Consider the following 23,451-nt stretch of genomic DNA (forward strand, 5'->3'; position numbering starts at 1 on the left):
ATTACTCCTTCCACTTGGGTGAATGAATGCATATTTAAATGTGTGTTATTTATCCATCAGGAAGTTCAAATTCAGCCCAGTTTTGAACTTACATTCAGATGTTTTCTATTTTACATTTCTCAAATAATTTCAGTTTCCAATTTTTTTGTTGGATGGTTATTCTTTTTATTTGATTTATTTTGGGCACTCCTGCTGTCCTGGGCCTTATATTGAGGTCCTACTACATGTTTTTATTTATTTTTTGTTGTAATTTTTAGTATTGTACTTCAGTCTTGTCTCAAGCTTTGCTATATAAGCTGAGGATGATAAACTTCTGATCCTTCTGCCAAGTGCTGAGACAACAGGCATGTGCCACCATGCCTGGTTGGTTGATTTTTTTACCAGCTCATCTTTGAAAATAGATGTATTGCGAGCTTAAAAAGAAAATGTGATAACTTCTACATTCAGTTCAATCCTATTCACCACTGTTAGCTTTTCTTTGATTTTTCCTGCTCTGTCCCTCTGTTAGACTGGTATAGCTGTTACCAGGTTATTTCCTCATACACAAATACCTTTCCTCCCCTCCCTTCTACCTCTTTAAATATCAAGTCATTTATCTGTTCATCATTGGTCATTATATTGTGAGTTTCCTTATCCTTTCTTATGGTCTAATGTGGGGAAATCACATATGTCTTGATATCACTCAGTATTCCTGTATTAATCAGTTTCTCAATAACTGGGGTTTACAATGTCTCCTATGTTCTGCCAGTATCTGTGAATACATTGTGTTGAAGTTCCCAGTCGATGCAGACTGCTTTTGTCAGCTATTCCCACAGTTGTATATTTTCAAACTTATTTTTGTGTGCTTTTTTTTCTCCCTTCATCTTCTTTTTTGCCAGGCTCTCATCAGTTCTCACTGACAACCCACTTATGCATCCTTTCAGTTAAGATGGTGACATCTTTACTCCCAGATTCTTCACCTTGCAGGTGCCAGTGCATTGAGGCTCTCCTAGTACAGTGGCTGAAGAGCTGTCCACTCATGTTTCAAGTGGCTCACGTCTTAGTCTAAAAGCAGATCTCATTCATTTGCTGAGGTTGAGAACACAGTGTGTCCCTTGTCACTGGGGTGAGTGGAGTTCGTCTGCTCCACTCACTCCATGCGAAATTCTTCATGGCATTTACAAACTGTGTCTTCAAACAGTTCTGGGAGAAGGGAGGTGTTGCTCCAAATCCTGTTCTGCTGTGTTCTACCCTGTCATGGTCTTTCAGTCCCCAAGCTAGATATGCATACTAATTATTTGGAGGGAAGTGGTTGTACTCATTTTAAATCAATCACACCTTAGATTCCTATCATTGTCCCTCGAAGTCCACACCAGAAAACTGTACTGATTGGTGCAGTTTGTATTCTCTGTCCCCTGATGCTCAGTGTTTCTTCTTTAAAGTCTTCACCAACCCGTTTATGCCCAAACTTTCCACCACCACTCGTAACATCTAGGTTTTGTCAGCAGCGTATTTTCTGGCCCCAAAAGAAGAGTTTCCAGCTCTTCACCTGCGTCTCCCTGTACTGCTCAATCTTATCTAACTCCTGGCTTTCTCCTGGGTACCACTTTCCACACAGTGATCCCAAATGGAAGCTCTCCAGGGACTTCCAACTTGAGAAGCAGGAGCTAGAACCTTGCACCTTCCCCTGAAGATGTTTCTGAATTGTTACCCAGTGGTACAGAGCCTCTGCTCCCTCACCTGCCAAGCTCCCCAGCATCCTGCTCCCTCCATGGATACTTTCATGCCTGGTGCCCCCTCCACATCTGTATTGTGAGTCCTCCCATCGTCTTAGGATCTTAGGACATTAACCTCTATCCTAGTACTTCTGTTATTCGGTTCCTGTTCTTCCTTGTCTAGGATGAAGTTTGTCTTTGCTTCACTTAGACCTCCGAATCCAATTGAATGTTATCACCAGGGATAGCTCCAGGAATTCTTGAAATCCTGAATTCAAATGTTACCCCTCCTGCCCACAACCTCCCATTCTTACACCTCTTTTGTTCCAATTACCTGCATCCTTCAGTAGTGTATGGGCCTTCACTGCCACTGGCCCCTTCATTGTCTTAGGAGCTTCTTTCATTTTCACTTCCTTCTCTCCAGGTTTAAGTGCCAACACCCAACAATCCCTCCTCTTTATGACTTCGAATCAGTTCCCCAACTGCCTGCTAGTGACTTTGATTAAGGAAGTGCCTTTGCCTAGACTAAGTGGTGCTTGAGAAATGTCATCCATGCAAAGTAGACACATCTCAAGCCATGGTCTCCAGCCTCAAGTGGCCCTGGGAGACTCTCCTTAGTCAGTACTGTCATTTGTTCCCTCCCAAAGCTCACTTACTGAGGCAGCAACCCGGCCCTCCCCACCCACGCTCCGCTTCCATCATGTAACCCAGAAATGCTGTCAATTTTCCCTAACTAACATTTCTCAAATTCCTCTGCATTTACAGAGCCTCTGCTCTAGTTGAGTCACACCCCTTCTCCCTAGATGACTCTCTCTTCTCTCCCTCTCCTTCCCCCACCCCGTCACACACACACACACACACACACACACACACACACACACACACACACACACAAACACACACACACACACACACACAAATACACACACACACACACACACACACACACACACAAATACACACAGTCAGACTGCTTCCCTGGACCTGTACATTTCTACCCAGGATATCATGGTGTCTTGGAAGTGAAACTCTGTACACTAGCTAAAGATGTTCCTCTTATACTTCTTAGGGGAAAAAAAGCCAATCTTTTATATAACACCCTTCTGCCACAGATCATTACCCCAGTTTCTGTCTTTCTACACTCTGGACATCTGCACATACTCTACACCTACAGCTTCCCATTCTCTGCCTTTTATGAACTCCACTCCCACCATATTCTTTCTTCTGCATCTGGGCACTGCTATTCTTCCCAACACACCTGGATAAGTATGATTGATTTTGCAATGGTTGCACTTGATGGGATTCCCCTGAGAAGCAACTCTGACTCCTTTCTCACAAATTGAGAGCAATTAGAAGTTTTCTGACACTCTGATCTCATTACCAAAGGTTCTGCATGTTAAACTGTTGTTGGTTTTGTTCCTTGACTTTTTAATGCTACTGCACAGTCTGACACAGGACTTGGATTTTATTAGAGGTAAATAATCTTTACAAAAGACTAAGAGAAAGCAATTCCCCCACACACACTTGGAGTCCTATAAGCCTCGGTGTATTTACCCATTGAATGGATAAATAAGGAATGATATATAAACAATTCTTTCCTACAATGGAATTAACATGTAAAATCTCTAAGCCAGATTTTGAATTCTTGTGACCAAAATAGCATGGCATGGGATACTCTCCCACTCTTCCAGGAAGGTGTCTCCCTTCTCACTCTATACAGATTTATGGGACAACTTAACTGTGAAACTATGTTGTTCAACAGGCAACTAAGAAGTTATTGACCAGGTGCTTAGTTTAGAGATGAGTGAATTCCTAGACCTGGTCATGGGTATGGAATTAACACAAAAAGATGGACACTGTGATAGGGAACGTGAAGCTACCAAGCAGAATGTGGGCAGGGATGTTTCAATTAGCATGTGCATACATCCTGTATCCTAGTTATATGTTATCACTGATGAAATCGACTTTTTATGTTTTCACCAGAAGATACTCTTACATATTGGAAGAAACTGCACTGTTTAGTTTTCATCTCCTGAAAATAAGCCCGTAACAAGTAACTTCCCATCTGTTCACCTGAATATAAGGTTCCTAGGAAAAGGGTGCTCTCTCTCTCTCTCTCTCTCTCTCTCTCTCTCTCTCTCTCTCTCTCTCTGTGTGTGTGTTTTGCATATATTACTTCTAAGAACCTATAAAACTCCATCCCATTGGTACTTTGACATGAGGTTTTAGATTTACAGTTACTTTCAAACTTTGGGATCAATTATCATAAAAGCATAGATTATTCAGATAGGGTATGCCAAACATTTATTCATTACTGACTCCCATATAACATGTAAATTGCAATCCCTTTTGCCAGCTCTGACCAGCAGGCTTTCACCTTGTGCTGAACAGATCCTGCATAGCTTCATCACTATCCACACTCTGTCCCTGACAGCAATAACTGTTACAAAACTCTTTTGAGAGTGAGTTTAATTTTGATTGTCAAAACTTCCACCTATTTGGAGACACCAAAATGGCTCAGGAGAATAAAGCACCTGCCAAACCTGATGACCTGAGTTTCATCCTCAGGACCATATAGTAAAAGGAGAGAATGAACTTCCATGAGCTGACCTCTGATCTCTACATGCATTCCATGACATGTACCCTCCTCCAACACACACACACACACACACACACACACACACACACACACACACACACACACACAAATAAACACAATCTTAAAAATCTTCCAACTATTTGTTATGGCTGCACTGGAGTAACACAGATAATTTCAGAAAAAAATAATGTTTCCCTTACTGTTTTCCAAACTTTGGCTTACTATGCCATAATGTTGTCATTGCCTCTACAGTCATCCATTCAGCAAACATTTATAAAGCCTTTACTATGTGTAGCTCATGTGTGCTGCTGTAAGAGATAAAGATATGTAAAACAGGATTTCTTCCTTCAAATAGCTAACACAAACCAATTTGACAATATCCTTTTTAAAAAGCGCATCAGTTTGAATAGAAATAACATTCAGAATGTGGTCTACACAATCTCAACTATGATAAGAATGCTGTATCTTCTGACCTGAGCTCCTTTCCACTGATGAAGGCTGCACTGGCGTTGGCTCTGTTGTTTTATAAATCAGATTGCTGGCCAAGTGAAAACTCTCATCGCCCTCTCAGACAGTTGGACTAGATATGGCTTTCTGTCCTTCTCCCTGATAACCAAGGTGTTATCAACATCATGCTATCATGGAGACTGAAGACTCAGAAAAGTTTTTTCGTGGATACAACTACATAGAACAATGAACTAGTAGTAAAAGGAGTCTAACTTCTCAGCAAGTAAGGCAATTGATGACTCTCATATTTTCTTCAAAATGGTGAGAAAATATAAAAATAAAAACCACTTTATAACATATTGGTAATAAAAATATATATGTTGGCATATAGGCACTCATGAACCTTTGATATCTCCCAAGAATGGCAGAGTCCCATTCAATGTACTAGGTATTGGGGAGTTAATTATTGGCATCTTTGGTATCTATAAATGTGTTCAGTGCTTTTTATTTAGGATGGCTCTCAGTTTCCTTTCAGTTCCTTTTGTCTTTAACTCCTTGGGCCTGTTTGTTCTCCATTAATAGCATACAGGACTTGTCTTGACTTGAAACTTCTGGGTACTTGCCACAGCAGAGTCCATCATCTGTTTACCTACCGGAGAAAGTGTCTGCAGTCATTAAATTTTAGTCCCTGGCTTTGATCTGATTCTCTTGATCCTAGTCATAATCTAACTCAGACAACATTATTTAACTCATGTTTTTGAGCACGAATAATGTGGCTTGAAGGAAAAGACCACTACTTTTGAACATAGAAAGTCATTCATATACCAGTGCCAGTGTGTGTGTTGGGGGGCGGGGTAAAGATCAATGCCTGACCCCATTCACATAACCATGCATCGTACCCTACCACACAAACCCACCACTCTAACTTCAGAGCTTGGATTTTGCACATTTGTGTTTTTCTCTCAAGATGTTAAGGTAAATTATCAAATAACTACTTTCATTATTTCGTGTCTCATAATGGAGGCAGTGGGGTTCAAATTCCTTACAACAGATATTGCATGCAACACTGAGGAGGAATAGGTGATAAAAAAGAGCTCTATGAAGGAAATGACGTGTTTGTGGAAGAGGCATGAGCTCCAGGAGTCTGTGGAGCCTGCCTGCATTCCCCTGCACATGTTAGTCTGTACTGTGCTGTGAGCATCCAGGAAGAAGGCAGTCATTGTGCTTGCACGGCCTCCTCATGGTGCTCCTGCTGCAGCTGTCAGATGGAGGAGACTTAATTGATGAAATTCTATTTATACCCAGGGATAAACTTAGAAAACCAAGCTATGCTGTCAAAACTCACATATTCAGTGGATCCCCTTCTTGAAGTCTCTACCATTTCAGAGACAACATCTACAATTCACATTTTATGTTTGCTTTTGAAGTTACCAATAACTTGGACTATACTTAGATGTGACAGATTGGAGTGCGGCTTATGATATTACACAATCTTGGTTCAAATCAAATTCTATTCATAAATCAGATCTTAAGTTTATCAACAGCTTCATCAACAGAATGAAGTTAGTAGTCTCTATGGTTCAATGTTATCTAAGAGTGATTAAGTTACACCATATAAAACTCTTTACATGATGTCTACGTGCAATGGCTAGCCTTCCATGCATATATTGGTATTTTTATTTTATTATTAGTGTACTTCCAGTTCAGAGGAAAAAGTAGAATATAGAACAGAAAGTTCTCTGAAAGCCTGAATGCCTAGATTAGAAGACCAAGATGCATAAAACTATGTGGCCATTTAATGATATGGCCATGGATACAGTGGAACTTTGCTGGGCATCTGTTTCTTTGTGTGTGAAACTGGATGTATGTGTGGTACAATTGTTTACATTCCCCTGGATTCTTTTAGCAGTGGAAGTGATTGTCAATACTACCAGTTGATGAGTCCTCACAAAATACACCCTCGAAAAAAATAATTGAAATAGAACTAAGACATTATACTCTTAATGTACTTAAAGCATTTAAAGAAGTAGTTTAGGCATACATATATAACATTCACAAACCAGAGTATACAAATTACCTCATAAATGACTTTATAAAGAAGGGTTTGTGTACAGAATTTCCAGAATAACACTGGAGTGAGAATTGTTCAATTGTGTGAAGAAAATTTCATCATGTCAAAACCATGAGAGACGACTACATGGAAGGACGAAATTCCCCATGTAACAGTGATACTCAGGGTCACCACGCCTAAAGAGCAGGCTCATGAGGTAGACAGTTCAAGCATAATTAGTAAGTTTAGAGCGTTGCCCCAATACTCAATAATGTTTGTGATTACCGATCTTCTTAACAAAAATCTGGGTTTATATACATATTTTTATTAAGGAATTTTTTTTATTCATCTTACATACTAATCACAGATGCCCTTCTCCTCCCTCATCCCATCCCTCCTGCCTCCCCCTACCCAACACACCCCCCATTCCCTCCTCCAACAAGGCAAGGTCTCCCATGGGGAGTTTACAGAGCCTGGTACATTCAGCAGAGGCAAGTCCAAGCTCCTCCTCCTGCATCAAGGCATAATAGAGACAGTTGTGTAGCTTTATCTCCTTAAGAGGCCCCCTGGCAGTAGGATCAGGATCCATCCCTGGTGCATGAGCTGGCTTTCTGGGTTTATATTTTCATCTCAACTCCTTTCCAAGAATCAAAATTGTTTCTTGCATTTTGAAGTTACAGAGGAATTATCACTTGAATCTTGTGGATGGGAAACATAACTCCATAAAAAAGAGAAAGCACTATTAAGAGAAAGAAGCAGAGGAGACAGGGGGAAGAAAAAAAAATGCTGTCAGGGTTGAGTCCTGGGTCAAATCTCAACTGTATGTCTGTGTGACCTTGAACAAGTTATCTATCTCCTGTGAGCCTCAAGGCGCCCATGAGAAAGCTGAGATAAAAATGTTATGTTTATTAGATTGTAAAGTGAATGAAATATTGAAAGTTTCTAATGTAGAGACTGGAGAGTAGTGAATGTTCAGTAATTTGTGGTGACTATTTTCTGAATGTCAAGGGGGGAAGTTTGCGCATCATATACTATGTTGATCCTAGAACACGGTCATGTGCTTTGTAACTCTTCCAAATGGCAGCGGGAACAATGATTTTAATATTCACCCACTTTGCTTGTATTCATTGTAAATAATGGGACTGATTTTGTGAGCGGTGCTGCTATTCCAGCTGCTATTTTTTTTCCTAAGTGAGATTATTTAGTAAATATTCTTTGGAGAAGAATTCACTCATGATTTCAACACTGCTGCTGCAGCTCTGCCATTCTTGATGGTGTTCTATGTTGGAAAGAGTCCATGCTTTGGAATCAGATATCTTGTTTGAATACTAACTCAACCACTTACAGGCTTCTGTTTCAGGGCTAAAGCATTTAACCTTTGAGAATATGTAAATTGAGATGGAAATAGAAATAAAAACAGCACTGTAGCAAAGGATGAATAAGAAGACTCTCATGCATGCATTTTTAAGGGTGCAGAGTACTGTGAATATGGATGTTGGTCATGGCTATTGACCCAAGACCGCAAGTAAATGGATTCACTGCCCCTTGGGTACTTCTGTCTGCCTGAAATGTGAGAAATGAAGAACATCTCTGTGTCTGCACCCCCAATAACCTGTCGTTTTTAAACAACTCCAAATTTGTTAATTAGGTTACACAGATGTCTTAAGTCTTAGTTGAATTGAAAGTTTTGTCACTTTTTTATTCCTTCAAATTCCAAACTATTTTTTTAATCGAGTGAGGAAAACAAATGTATTTTGATAACCAACTTTAGTGGACAAATCCATTCATCAGGAAAGAAGATGGTGCATTTTGCCTCAGAAGGCTTATTGACAATCTGTGGATGCTGGAGGAGATAAACACTATATACTATATTCACTACTTCCTCACCCTCCCACGGGTTACAGCACCTTCAGAAGGTTCAGGGCCAGCGAGGAAGAGGCACTCCCTTCTTACTGCTCTCTCTCTGTCTAGTAGCATTATTTCCCATCTTCTTGCCTCTGAGACCTATTCTTCTCAAATCAGGGCTGCCAATCAACAGATGTCAACCTGACATAGAAGAGCTTAGAGGAGTGCAAATGACAACTTGTGGGTTAAATGAACACCAAAATACCAATTACACAGCGAACAGTCTCAGAAAATGCAAATGATTGTGGAATAGAGGAACTGAGCATACAGGAAGAAGAATGGAGTGTTTGGCATTTTGTTTTCAGGTAACGGAAAAAGTGTATGCCTATTTATCAGGGAGGAAGGAGAATCACTACTGTGAGAGGGGCAATGTGCCTCCAAATTAACAAAGAAAAAGCTTTAAAAAACAAAACCTTGATCATGTCAGAAAAATAAGGAAGAACCCACAAGGAAGAACAAGTAAAAAATGTAAAAACTAAAGGGATTGATAGCTACTCTTTTAGTCATTACACTAAACATGAATGGACTGAATGTTCCATAAATGACAGAGATTATCAGATGATATCTAAATATAGGTTAATATATGAATGAATAAAAAACAATTACAGTAAATGCAGGAAGTTTCATAATAAAGAAAAGACATCGACATCAGAGTTGTATGGAATTGCAATTTCTTCAAAATTCATTTTGCTCAGATATTGAATATTGGATGAAATGTAACCTTTGGCTTGCCTAAAAGTGTCCTGAACTGTATACTTCATAATTTGTGTGATGCATTTATAGTTTTATTAAGCACATAGAGTGACTTCCACTTTCTAGTGTATATTGTGGCTAGCATCTTTAATTTTCTAATCTTCAACACACTTTTTGAGTAACCTATGCCACTACAGTCTCCGTTATCTAGTCCTCTGTCTGAGCGCAGGCGAGGATACAGGAAAGTACCTTTTTCTTTGAGCTGATAATCTTTAAAACACGTTTCTATTAACTGTTATTTTGTACTGTTGTTACTATGAACATTGAAGTTCCTTTGGGGGCGGGGGTCCTCAGTCTCATTATTAAAATAACTCACAGTGTTCAGCAGGAAGCTCAAGTTCAGTTGAATGAGATTTTGAGACAAAAACTACAGCAGAGGCAAGCTGAGCATCCTAGCAGTTGCTGGGAGGAGGCAGATGAAGATAAATTCTTGCCTTATAAATCATGGAGGTCAGAGAAATAGCAAGAAGTACCAGAGTATCAGGGGAAACATGCTTAAGAGTGATGAGCCACAGATCTAAACCCAGAAGACAGCCAATCTCAAGCTCTGTGTCCCAAGAACTCACGATTAGAAATAGAAACAGAGACAGCTTATTAAGAAGGGAAAAGTGCCCCAAGGATGGAAGTGAGGTAATGAGGTGAGGAGAAAGCCTAAAGAGCATTGAACTACACGGTAGCTATGGTGAATTGTCCTCTATAGAACATTGTTTTCTGCACACAAGGTGTCAGTTAAACAAAGCAAAGGTTAGTAAAGGCTTCTAGTATTCCTCTGAAAACTAGCTCCTTCCATGCATTAACCTTGATGTTTCAGTTCAGTCCCTCTTCTGCCAAACCACTAATACTTGAAAATCTGTTAAATTATATTAAGGCCCAGAAAGAGATTTAATTGAAAGGGGGTATTATGTAATGAGTAATTAAAATTCTAGGCAATTTGCTACTTTCTTTCCTTCATCTTTAACTTGAGGACTATAATTTTATAATCTTCTTTTAGTATTTCATAAGAAAACAATTTTGCAGTTGTGTGTTGCTAAGTTGCCATATAAATATCAGAAGCATGGTCCTTAAGGCTCTCTCTCTGCTTCAGTGTGGTACAGAATCCAGTTGGAAATGCAGTCGCTTGGGTCCCAGCCTCTCTGAGTCATAGTCTTGATGTAACATGATCCTAGACTGATTTGTTTGCACATTAAAATCTGAGAAACTCTTCTCCGGGAGATTTTTATTTTAGCTGACATATTAATTCTGTAATTAAAATAATAAGTGCTTTTTCACAGTCAAAAAGTTAAATATTCAGAATGATCTTTATTCCATATACCCTCTTTGCATATATATATATATATATATATAGTTTTTGAATCATAGACTGAATGTGGAAGTTCAAGCTCCTCAAACCCCCAAAAATCTGTTTGACTATTTTGACTTAGGTAATGATTTCCTAAACAAGATGTAACAAATGCTAAAAGAAAAATATAGATAATTTTTTTAAAATACACTGTCTAGCTCCTACCTCCAGCAGGTAATAGCTTGCCAGCCACTGATCACTCAGCCCACACTACTGATCCACCTAGATGATGGGGCTGATAGGTAAGGGGCTACTGATGTTGGAACCCTTGCCTGCACTTTACAGATTCATTAGCTCCTGTTGTTGACAAATAAGCATTCATAGATCAAGAGCCCCAGTCCTACATTTTCGCTCAAACCCAGTAACTTCAAATTCCAAGTCTCAGTGCAAAGCAGAAACATGTAAATCCAAGAAAATATGCCTCTTCTCAAAAGTACTTATCCCATAACAATTAATCCCAATGAGAATGGCCTTAATTAGCTTCCAGGCAACTAATCCAAAAAATTGTTTATAACTGAATTCAAACAACTCAGTGACGATGAAAACGAGATAAATAAAATAAAAAAAAACACAAGAAACAAAAATAGAATTCAATGTAGAGATAGAATCACAGAAGAAATATCAAATTAAAATTACACTAGAGGTGAAAACTTCAATAAGCTAAGTAAAAATCTCAAAGGCTAACCTCACCAACAGAATAAATCATGAGGTAAATAGAGTATGAAGCAAAGTAGAGAATTTGTTTCACTCAATAAGAGTCAATTATTTATATAAATCTATGAATAGAACACAGTAGAGTGTGGGGACACAATATAAAGACCCAATTTTCAGATTATTAGCATAGAAGAAGCAGAATACCATACCAAAAACAGAGAATATATTTCCAGTGAAATCATAGAAGAAAACTTTCCATACCTATGAAAAGAGATATCTATCTCTGTACAATTGTTCTACAGAATTTTATATGAACAGGATTAGAAAAGAATCTATGGAAAATTATATTTAAAATATTAAAAACAAAATAAATAAAGGGTATTAAAGGCTAAAAGAAAGGTCAAGTGTTAAGTCAGTTATAAATGCAAGACTATCAGAACACCTGATGATTCAATAGAAAAATTTAAAGCCAGAAGCACCTGGAAAAGTGTATTTCAAGTTCTGAAAATTTTTAACTGCCAATTCACACTATTATACCCAGTAAAATTTTCTATTGAAATTGAAGGAGAAATGAAAATCTTCTATGAAGAAAATAGATTAAATGAGTTTATGACCTTTAAGCCAACTTTATCAAGACTATTGGAAGGAATAACTTTAGTCTGAGAAATATTAACAGTCCTCAAATTATTCAGTAAAAAAAAAAAAGAAAAAAAAACTTCCCAATTATTTTTAGGAAGCCATTAATATTCTGATATCAAACCATCAAAAAAAGAGAGGAATCATAGGCCAAATTCCTTAATGAACATAAATGTGAAAATTTTCAATGCCATATTTGCAAACTGAATTCAAGAACATATCAAAAAGATCATCACACGCAAATCTATTTGGCTTCATGCCAGAGATTCAGGATGGTTCAACATATATAAACCAATAAAAATGTAATCCATCATATTAATAAACTCAAAGATAGGACCACCTGATCATCTCCTTCGATGCATAAAAGGCTTTTCTCAAGATACAACATCTATATGTGTTAAAAATCCTGAAAAAATGGAAATACATGAGATATATCTTAACATAATAAAGGCAGTATATAGGAAGTATGCAGCCAACATCATCCTAAATTGAGAAAACTCAAAGCATTTCCACTGAAATCAGAAACAAGACAAGGATATCTACTCATCTCACTCCTTATTCAGCATAATACTTGAAGTCTTAGATAAAGTAATATGTCAAGGGAAGAAGATAAAACAGCACAAATAGGAAAAGAAGACAAAGTATCTGCATTTGCAGATATGATTCTATACATAAAAGGCCCCAAGGACTCCACCAGAAAACTCCTATAGCTTAAAAACACATTCAGCAAAGTAGTAGTATGCAAAATTAATACACAAAAATCAGTAGCCTTCCTATATGCCAATTATAAACACAGGGAAAGAAATCAGGAAACCCACCTCAATCAAAATATCTAAAAATTAAAATGTATTGTAAAAAAATAAAATTTAACCAAGAAAGTGAAATATTTGTATGATGAAAGCTCTATGACACTGAAGAAAGAAATTGAAGAAGATACCAGAAATCAGAAAGACCCACCCACCCTTGTTCATGGACTGGCAAGATTAATACTGTGAAAATGATTCTCTTGCCAAAAGCAATCTATACAACCAATGCCATCCCCACCAAAACTCCAATGCAATCATCACAGAAGTTGAAAGTATAATCCCAAAATTTATGTGGAAACACAAGTGTCCAAGGATGTACAAGATAATTCTGAACCATAGAAACATGTTGGAAGTATCACTATACTTCATTACAAGTTATACCACAAAACTATAGTAATAAAAGCACATGGTATTACTATAAAAATATTAACTAAAACTGAAAACAAAGATATAAGCTTACAATTCTACATCCAGGTTATTTTTGACAAAGACATTAAAAATGCACATTGGAGGAAAGACAGCGTCTTCAACAAATGGTACCAGTCAGATGGAACAGCCACATGTAGAGTAATGAAGCAAGATCTTTATCTTCACAAAACTGAATTCCAAATGGATCAAGAATTCCCTTGACATTAAACCTGTTGCCCCAAATCTGATAAAGAAGAATGTAGGGACTATGCTTCAACCTGTTCTTCAGAATGTAAGGACTCTGAAGAACAGCCTAGCAGTGCCATCATTAAGTCCAACAAAAGTTCACTTGTCAAAAGTACATTATTTGATATATTATCAAATGTTACCAATAAACTGGAAATGAATGCAAAAACTGCTAAGCATGAATATAAATAGCTATGAAACTGTGAGGGATGTTGATGAAGACACAAATATGTTTTTACTTATCATTTCACTCAAACTTAGGGAGACCATGTTTTAAAGATACAATGTCTCCCTTACTGGCACTTTACATCCAATGTAATTCTAACTAAAATCTCTTTTCTGAAAAAAAAAATCTGATCCCAAACCACATCTTGGGAGACCAAAAACAAAACAACAGCAAACAACAAAACAAAACAAACAGAGACAGAGATAACCAGAATTAGGATAGGTAGACAATGATTTATTGGGGAATTGCACAAAGATAAATCTCTTGTGCAGCAAGGTAGGTATATACTCATGGTTTTGATCACAGAGGGTTAAGCAGGACTTGCTTGTATAATGCAGAGGATAAAAGTTATTTCATCCCAAGTGGAAAGTACCAAGTTTATCTCAAACTAATACCAAGGATACCAGGCACATTCCTGGGGACTGATGGCGTCAGCATCTGGTCATTAAGTTCCACACTGCTCCAATGAGTTTCCTTATTTATAATACACTAGAAAATTATGTGGGGAAATTGCCCAGGCTTACTCCAGGGCAATCGATCATTAGACTTGAAAATGGTTACTGCCAGATCAGGATGCATCTTTATTACTTCTAGTAGGAATTTTCATAGAATGCAGAGCAATCTCTAACATTTTGTGGTAGACTAAGAGCTCAGGAAAACTAGAGCTTTCTTTTCTAGTAGAAATTAGGACAGTTATGAAGTTTTAACAAGTAAGGCTTTCATTATTATTTTTATGCAGGAATAGACAAATTGGTGAAAACTCAGACTTTAGAAACAGTTCTGTGCTTAGAATGAAAACTATTTTCTTAGAAACAGTGAGAAGTGTAAATTATGAGAGAAATTGGATAATGTAAGAACTAAACAAAGCACTAGAACTGGGATGAGTAAATAGTGCTCTGTTTGGAAGCAGTAGATTTGATAGCTTAAATTTGAACTGTATTTTATTAATTAGCAAATATTAATGAAAACTTACTGGTGAAGCTTAAATAAAGATAAGTAAAACACTTTCAACTACTGATACTGAAATACACAGATTTTTCCTCAACTCTGAATTTTCCTCTTAGGGAGCAGGTCTTTGGAAGCTGATTTGGAGTGCATGCTAAGATAACCCCACCCAGCACTGTTTGCCTCAAGACCACATTCTGCAAGTATATCTGATCTAGTTATGTGGAAGTCAAAGAGGTACCTTCAAACATATTACCTCTATTATTACTTTCATTAAACAGAAAATGATAGATTTCACATAACTGTTCCTCTGTTCTGAGACTGTAAAAACTCCATGTTGACTATTAAGTGCACCAGCCCACTTTCTCTTGACATAAACATCACCTCCCTGGAAAACCTAGCCTTCCTGATAAGAAAAACTGAATTTAGCTCCAATTTGTTGCTCTCTTGCCAGTGACACCACCTGTCCTGGACCTTTGAGAAAGTAGCACTTGATTAAAGTGTAAATGATCTTTCACACAGACAACACATGTGGGACTAAACAAAAAACTTAGGTTTAATAGTCACATTTATGTTTGGGCAAGATGAAGGTTTTATGTCAGTTTAGTCATATCATACAACATGGCTGCCTAGTATTCCAAAACATATAAAGTGATGCTTTTTTTCAGTATTTTTTTTCTCCCAACAAGTGGCTAGCTACTATGACAATTGAAAGTCAAAATGGTGTTTCTGCCTTTTAAATACTTCAGATTGAAATAAGTATTCTTTCATGTTGAGATGAGGAGAGCAAAAGGAATATTATGGAACGTCTCCAAGTCTTTGAATCTTCATTCGCAGGAAGAAAAAGAGGCACCACGATGTCATAACACATTGTTCTGTAGCTGAATGTAATATGTGACTGACAGTCATCTACTCACCGGATTACTAGTTGACTTTAGAAATGACTTCGCAGGAATGATAATTCAAGCTATCAAGTAGGTAGAAGCAGATTGTTATAATATAGCAGATCAGTTACAGAGAAATTATTTAACACTGTCCTTTGTGTGAATGAGGGTGTGAGGGTGTTTATGACTGAGTTCTATGGGGGGGCAGGATTCAAGTAATACACACCTTAAGTAAAATCATAATTTCCACCCTGTCCTTTTCCTATTCTTTCTGCTTTCTTCCCTATTTTGTCCTCTGAATTTTTTACAGATATTTTTGCATTACCTAGTAGTCAGAAGCAAAAACAAATTATATTTTTTCAGTGTTTTAATATAAGGTATAGATAATAATAAGGTTATAGGTAATGTTTTATTCCACGTTAACTCTTCTGACTTGGCTTGTTTTCTCTATAGGTAGTAGTGATTGAATCCAGTGTGTCTGTTTGTAGCTGCAGAACTTGGATTGCGGCTCTCTTATAATCAGCTTTATTTCAAACAGATCAAGGTCACACATGCCTTCAAGCCTTAAGATAAATCATTTCTATCAACTACTCAGCATCAATAGAGTTTCTTATAAGCTCAGTGATTTAAACCAGAAGTGCATTGTGCCCTGTTGCGTTCTGAATACTAATACACTCCATGTCTTAGTTACTTTCCTATTGGGATAAGACACCATGAACATGAACTAACTATGAAACTAACAGAAGAAAATTTATTTGGGGCTTACAGTTTTAGAGGGTTAGAGTCTGTCTCATCATGTCAGGGAGCATGGCAGCAAGTATGCAGGCAGGCATGGCACCAGAGGAACAGCTGAGAGGTTGCACCTTGAGGCAGAGAGAGAGAGAGAGCACTGGGAACAGCTCAAGTCTTTTCAGACCTCAAAGCCCACAGTGACACACCTTCTCTAATCCTTCTCAAATAGTTCTGCCAACTGGGGACTAAACATTCAAATATGAAAGCCTATATAGGGCCATCCTCGTTCAGATCACCAGACTTGGTTTTCCTCTCTCTAGATCTGATGAGAGATGTTTTTGACTGAAATGGAAGTGAGTAGATTTTGCTACTTTTTCTTTCTTTCCTTTTTGCTAGTTCATACTGGGATCAACCAAATGGCCATAGCTTTCATTGGCTGAGTGAAGTTTGAGAACTCAGTGGCTTAAACATCAAATTGAGGATAGGTTTAATAACTTTCAGAGTTAAGGAGAATCCCAATAAGTTTCTCTCTTCAATCTTATGGGTGAAGCAGCCAAATTGAAAGTAAGAGTTAATTTGACAAGAGGCTCTAATATGCAGACTACTTTTATCGTTTCGTTTTGTTCTTTTTTAAAAAATATTAGTGCATTTTCTCAGCTTTCTCTTACACATAGGTTCACAGTACTGATATTAGAGTGTAAACTTACCATTTGGTTGTTGTGTTATTTAATAAGCTAAAAATAAGACAGGAGGCAGTGACTGTGATTACATTGGAATTCAGCACTCAGGAAGAGTGTAAGGAGTATGAATTGATATTATATCATTGTCAAAAAACAATTGCTTGCCACATCAATTGGTGTTAAACACAGCATCTGGTTCAGTATAATTAGGTTTTCAAGTAAGCTGATGAGAAAGCAAGCTCCATGAACTTATCCAAATGAAGAAGTGTAAAGAATTTTCTTTTGATTGACACAAATATATGCAATGGGCTTGAAAATTTGACAATCAGATCTTGAAAGATTTCCATGCATCGGACATCAAGCATGATGGTTAATCTCCCTTAAGAAGGCAGAGTGGAGCTAGAATCTTCTCTGGTCACACAGTTTATGTAACATAACTTGCTCATAGTAGGAGAGTGTGTCCTGAGAATTTGTACTAGATATAAAACAGATTCTAGATGGCTGGCTTCAAAAAAAAAAAAAGTACATCAAAACTATCAGTAGATCTAGCAGGGCTGTGAATGCCACTGTATTCCTGGGCTTCATTTATACAGGAACAGGGAGGGCATTTCTGGAGTTTGGAATGGGCAGACTAAGTGAAAAGGAATTATGTGGCCTGCTCCTCATCTCTTCCTTTTTCCAGGTTCTAAGAGCCCTGATTCCAACTCTAGAATGATCCATTGCATAGGAAGCACAGATGGCCTGATGGTGGGGTTACGATTTAAACAGCTCCTGTTCTATCAAGATAATTAGAGTCAATCAATTTCTGACTTTTGCTTAGGAAACTTAGTCTCTTTTTCCAATTGCATTTAGAAGTCCTCTGCTAATTTAGATCCAACTTGGCCATCGCAGACACCAATCAGCTTGTCCCCAGGAGACAGCAGCACAGAAAGAAACTGCCAGTGGAGTCCCCTTGGAAGGCAAGGCAAATCTGTTGACACTTCTTCTCGGAGAGTGGTTTTGCTTGGCTGTGGAAAGAATTACTGGTTTGTATCTCCTTTTATGGAGTCATGAAAGTGAGAAGCCATTTACCTTCCAGTTTCCTTCCCAGCTTGATTGGGCTTAGTAACAGAAACACAGGCTTGAGTTAAGCAAATCTGACTCAAATTCTAAATCTACTGATGAGTTCTTTAAATTAGGTGAATTTGGGGGAGAACTTCTACAGTTTCACTAATTCTGTATTTACTCAAGCAATAAGCTGTAGAAGATACATGAACAACACACACACACACACACACACACACACACACACACACAAAGGCTGGTCATGTTAGCATCCTGTGCAGGTGTAATTAATTTTCCTCTTTCAAACAGGATTAGGAGATTGAAAGATAAGTTCAGTAATTGGACTCCAAGAAAGCTAAGTAGAGTAAGAAGAGCAGATCGTACTATCTTGTTTTTCGAGCAAAGAAAAAGAGCTCTATGGTAATTAAATAATTAAGAAAAGCCATATCCCTGGTGCAGTGGGAAGAATAAAACCCAAATTTTAGACTATTTTAAATGATCAAGGGACCAGTGGGATGACTTAATTGGTAAAATACTTGGTGTACAAGCCTGGAGACCTGAGTTCCATTTCCACATAAGGGTGAAAGGTGAGAATTGACTCTACAAAATTGTCTTCTGACTTCCATATATGCATTGTGGCATGTACACACACACACACACACACACACACACACACACACACACACTGAATAAAATCTTTAAATTTTTATTAGATAAGATTCCACAAGAGAAAAATTGCTCGTGATAAAAAAAATAAATATTGCGAAATAGAACAGAACTTATATGAATGAATTCACAGCCAGTTTAAAAAAAATCTCAAACATTGATGGTGTACCAGTGATGGTCTCAGGATGCATTGTTAACTGTGATTTATCCCATGTTTGGTTTAAGGACTCAAATGAAATCTACAAATAAATAAAATAATATGTAGGTAATAATAGCTGGGTAGGATAGGACTTTAGAATGTAGATAACAACAGGTTTAAATAATAAGCCAAAAATAGCTAAGTGATGCTTAAATTAATACGTACAACACTATACATGGTTTGAAAAGACAGAAACTAAAGAGGAACAGAAAATAAAAGTTTATATTATGGAGAAGAACTGATGTGGCCTGGGGCACTGGCCTTGAACATATGTAAATAAGGAAGATCTGTAGAGGGAAACAAAAGCCTGGTGGAGACTGTGTATGGGGCCAGATCCTCCTCTGCTGACTCCCTGACCTAGTAAGGAACCCCAGGGTGAGGACTGAAGTGCACTCCCTAAGCTCCAGGGGAGACCCAGTGTTAGAGCTGAAGAATGGCCCGCTTTCTGACTTCCAAAGGGGGACCAGACTGGGACCAGGCTGAAACTCATTAAATGGCCCAAGTGCTGAGAATAGTGGAAGGCTGAGCCCTAGATAGGACAACTGTATCACTTCCTCTAAAACTTAAGGAACGTCACAGAAAAGAAGTGGAAAAACTGTAAAAGTCAGAAGATTCGGAGATGCGTAGCAAAAATGTGCCTTCTGGATTTGGTATAGTAGCCTTGCACTAGTGAACTCATCACAGTTGAGGGTATCTGCACAAGACCAATGCAAGATTGGCCCTCTCAACATTCATGGAGGAGGAGTCATGAGGTCCACCCCTCCTGAAAGGACAGTTGTTAGGGCGGGAATATCAAGTTCTTCTTTGATAGTGTGAACACTGATAAGTTGCCCTTACTTCATAATCTCCCATGCATGCTCAGTCAGGAGATGCTAATTAAACTCAATGGGCCTCGCACATAAGATAGTAGAGAGGAAGGCTTGCTGAGAAGGAGAGGGACAGGAATAGGGGGGTGGGGAAATGGAGAGTCTAAAAGTCTAAAAACTCATTATACAAATGTAAAGAACCGTTAGACAATAAAAAATTAAGATGACTTTCATATTCGAGTTATTTATGTTGAGAGCAGAATTAATGCATCAAAGGTGTAATTCAGATGATATAAAGGTAAACACGCCATCATGGGTCATGGACTGATTAGGAGGCAGTGACTCTGCCCATTCTGTGGCAAACTGCTCCCACAAAAGAAACCTTCCATAGTGGTTACTGTAGAACTAGATGGCCTGGTTAAGTAGGGACTTTGTCATTGACTTCTCATTATGTGAAACTGGGGACCTTTTCTTTGATCATCACATACTGTTATTTTTCTTTCCAAGTGGAGTTAGCAACAGAATATGACTTGTAGGGTTGTTAAGAGATTTACAGTCCTAGCTAGATGCTCAAGATGCAACCTGGCCTAAAGCCAGTTAGCCACCGCAGTTACCATGTGGTTTTCACTGCTGGTATTACTAACCAGAAACTGAGGAAAACACAGCTCAGCTGGAATATTTCCAGAGGAGGCAGATAGGATGGCATTAAGCAGCGATGCACTGCTGTTAACAGAACACACATGGAGTCCTACCTCATTTCCTACTGTCTATATTGCGTTGGTTTAATACCTATGGGCATTAGGTATGGTTGCTTTGATGTCTCATGTGAAGAAAGTGAATGAAAACAAACCAACTCTGCAATAGACTTTTGCTTGTTTTTAAAATATCATTTCCCAAGAAGAAACACTTTTTTAAGGGCCAGTTGACAAAAACTTAATTTAATGTTGGCAAGCACTGACCATGAGCAAGCATAATGTTCCCTTCCATTTGAAGGACTGTCAAGTAGACCAGGACTCTGACCCTGCCCAGCTAATAGTGCATTCCTATATAAAGTTACCAGTACAGGGCAGCAGTTCATCCCCTTATCTGCTCAGGCCTGAGTTTACTGCATTAACCTCTTATCTGAACTTCTTACCACCAAGCTTTTCTTAGTACCATTCATCCTGCATCCTGTGACGAGATTAATGTCCTGAAAGCACCACTGCTGCTACATCAGCCTCCAGCCTAAATCTTCTCAGTGTGTCCTCTGTGGTTTTCAGGATAAATTCCATATCCTTCAGACTTTCATGGCTTGGTAGCAGCCAACATCAGGGATCCTTCCTTGTAGAATCAAAAGACATCTGGGACATAGTGTAGATCCGTGTAATCAACCATTACCAAATAGTAAGACAGGGCTTGGAAAGACCTCATAATTGATCAACAATGTCAGCTAGCAGCAAAGGGGTGTGAATGGATGTCCTGGTCTCTCTAGCACTGTTATAAACAAAGTGTTCCAATCATGACCGGTGGCTGAAACAAGGCCAGGTGTGTTGTCCTGGGTTACATTGGTAGACTATGTATTTTTCCCAACCTAAGGGAGGTGTATAATTTTACATTCTGTCGTTAGTACTTTTCCTTTGAACCTGTAAATATACCTGAACTGATTTACTGGAAAAGAGATACATAATGTACATAATGGCAGGCTAAGCCGAGGGAAGTGCTACTATTGTGAGTATCAATGTTTAGAGCTTGCTGAAACCTTTGCCATGCCCTTTGGAGGGTTATCCTTCATTGAAAGTCCACAGAAGGTCTCCCCATGGTAGGAAATGTATCTTCTCAATTGCTGCTGGAATGTGTTCATGGTTCACTCTTCAGACAAGTTCTGAGTTTAGCAGTCCGATGATAACGCTTCAGCCCTAATCATGTCCAGCTGTCTAACCTCAGCGTTGTAAAACTCCTTCCCAAGCCTCAGTTTCCTAAGGACTGGCCATGGCCCTTTCTATTTTACATTTAGCCACTGAGGAGATTTGACGGAAATAACAGTGCATCCCTATCAAGACATTTTGGGGTTACATCAGGTCTCGGAAGAGGTCAGCTATAGCTACAGGCAGTCATATTTTGAAGTTCAGTGCAGAACTGTGCACACGAACCTTGCAGGATACATGCATTTTTAAAAAATCTACACAACACAGGGTATGCGTTCCTTCTCTCTTTATTATCCCACCGTCTCCCTGAAGGGACCCTATCTCCACAGCAGTCAGAAGGTTCCATGAGGAGATTCCTATCCAAGCACATCATAGCAAGCATTTTCCAAACTCCTGTTCTATGTGTGTGTGTGTACAGGAGATTTCAGGATTCGGGGTCTTGAAAGCTTCCTGAAATCTACCCTTCTCTCTCTTGGGAAATAGACTCTCAGCCAATTGTTCTCAGGACCCTTGTTGATCCTGTTATTGAAGTGTAATAGCAAACTGTCTCCCAGAGGTACTCGATTTTAGCATGCCCACTCTGAAAGATAAAAGATATTTTTGTGTCAGAGGGCCAAAGTCTGCTCTCTCATTCTTTCAGAACTTGTCCCTTTTCTCTGTGATGTCTGGCATTTTTAGTTCTCCTCTTGTCCCTTTGTCCTTTCATTTATCACATCACTCCTTGACAGTGACTCACCTTCACTGCCAGGGAAGAATCACCCCAGGGCAGGCCATTTTCTCACAGCCTCTGTGGTGCGGAGACATCATTTTAGTGCTTTTTTTCTTTTGTTTTGTTTTGTTTTGTTTGGCCAAGCATCTTTATCACTTGCTTTCACTCCTGCTTGGCCGGCTTTTCCATACTCATTAGGGTGACCACAAACAGTGCACCAGAGAACTTTTTTTTTCCATTCAGTTCTTTGCTCTTTTTTTTTCCCACCCTTCAAAATGTGTTGCTTTCCTTCAGGTCTTCACCCAGTTTTCTAACCCCTGACTTTAGGAATCTTTGTCCCAGGCTGGGAGTTGCTTATAGGTTCAGATTCTCACTCTAGTCATGACCCCTGAGGACTGCAGGGAACTGGAGATCAGGAAGCCCTGCTCACACATGCTCTGTCTTCATCAGATGTGACAGGCAGCCATTTTGCTATTTTCTTTGGTGTTTCCAATGTTGGAGAACTCCCTAGGTTGAGCATAGCCCATCTCCCTGTGGGACTGGCCTCACCATTCAGATTCTTTCCTGTAATTTGTCTCTTTGTGATGCCTAACTATTCCCGAGGCTGTCTCAGGAGTGACTGGATATATCTGTAATCTAATAGACATGTTATAACTTTGCCTGACACTTTTTATGCTCCACCATTAACTGTCTCTAGCTTCCTGTTTAGTTTCTTTAATTTCTGGCTGACATCAAGCTTGCAACTATTTTTTTCTCCAGAATTAAAATAAAAAGACCAATAGTACCATATTTTGGGATACTTGAGTAGGATTTGGTCTCTTTTACTAATGGAACCTAAAATCTTTACATTATCATAGTGATTCTTCAATTATTTTAATTTTTACCCATATGATACAGTACATTCTGATCAAGCTTTTTAACAGTAGCCAGGCTAATGTTTTGTTGACCAAAAGTCTATTCTCTGGTTGGTGATGTGTTTTGCTTTGTATTATCTCCTAAAAAATATTTTTGAAGAGTTCCTTTAAAAGATTAAGAATAAAATGCAGGAAGACTTTCAAGGCAGGATAGTGTTGCAAGCTGAAGTTGTATCACATGATATAAAGAGAATTCGACATGAAA

At 38.5% G+C, this 23,451-nt stretch overlaps 1 protein-coding gene across 4 annotated transcripts in view; it reads left to right on the forward strand.

Annotated features, from left to right (window-relative positions):
• The window catches only part of Chrm2 (cholinergic receptor muscarinic 2), a 133,373-nt gene that overhangs the window by 47,185 nt on the left and 62,737 nt on the right, over positions 1–23,451 (forward strand). The window lies entirely within an intron of this gene.

Source organism: Peromyscus californicus, unplaced genomic scaffold (genome assembly GCF_007827085.1).
Source record: "Peromyscus californicus insignis strain IS unplaced genomic scaffold, ASM782708v3 Scaffold_6__1_contigs__length_162567912, whole genome shotgun sequence".
Classification (NCBI taxonomy): Eukaryota; Metazoa; Chordata; class Mammalia; order Rodentia; family Cricetidae; genus Peromyscus; species Peromyscus californicus.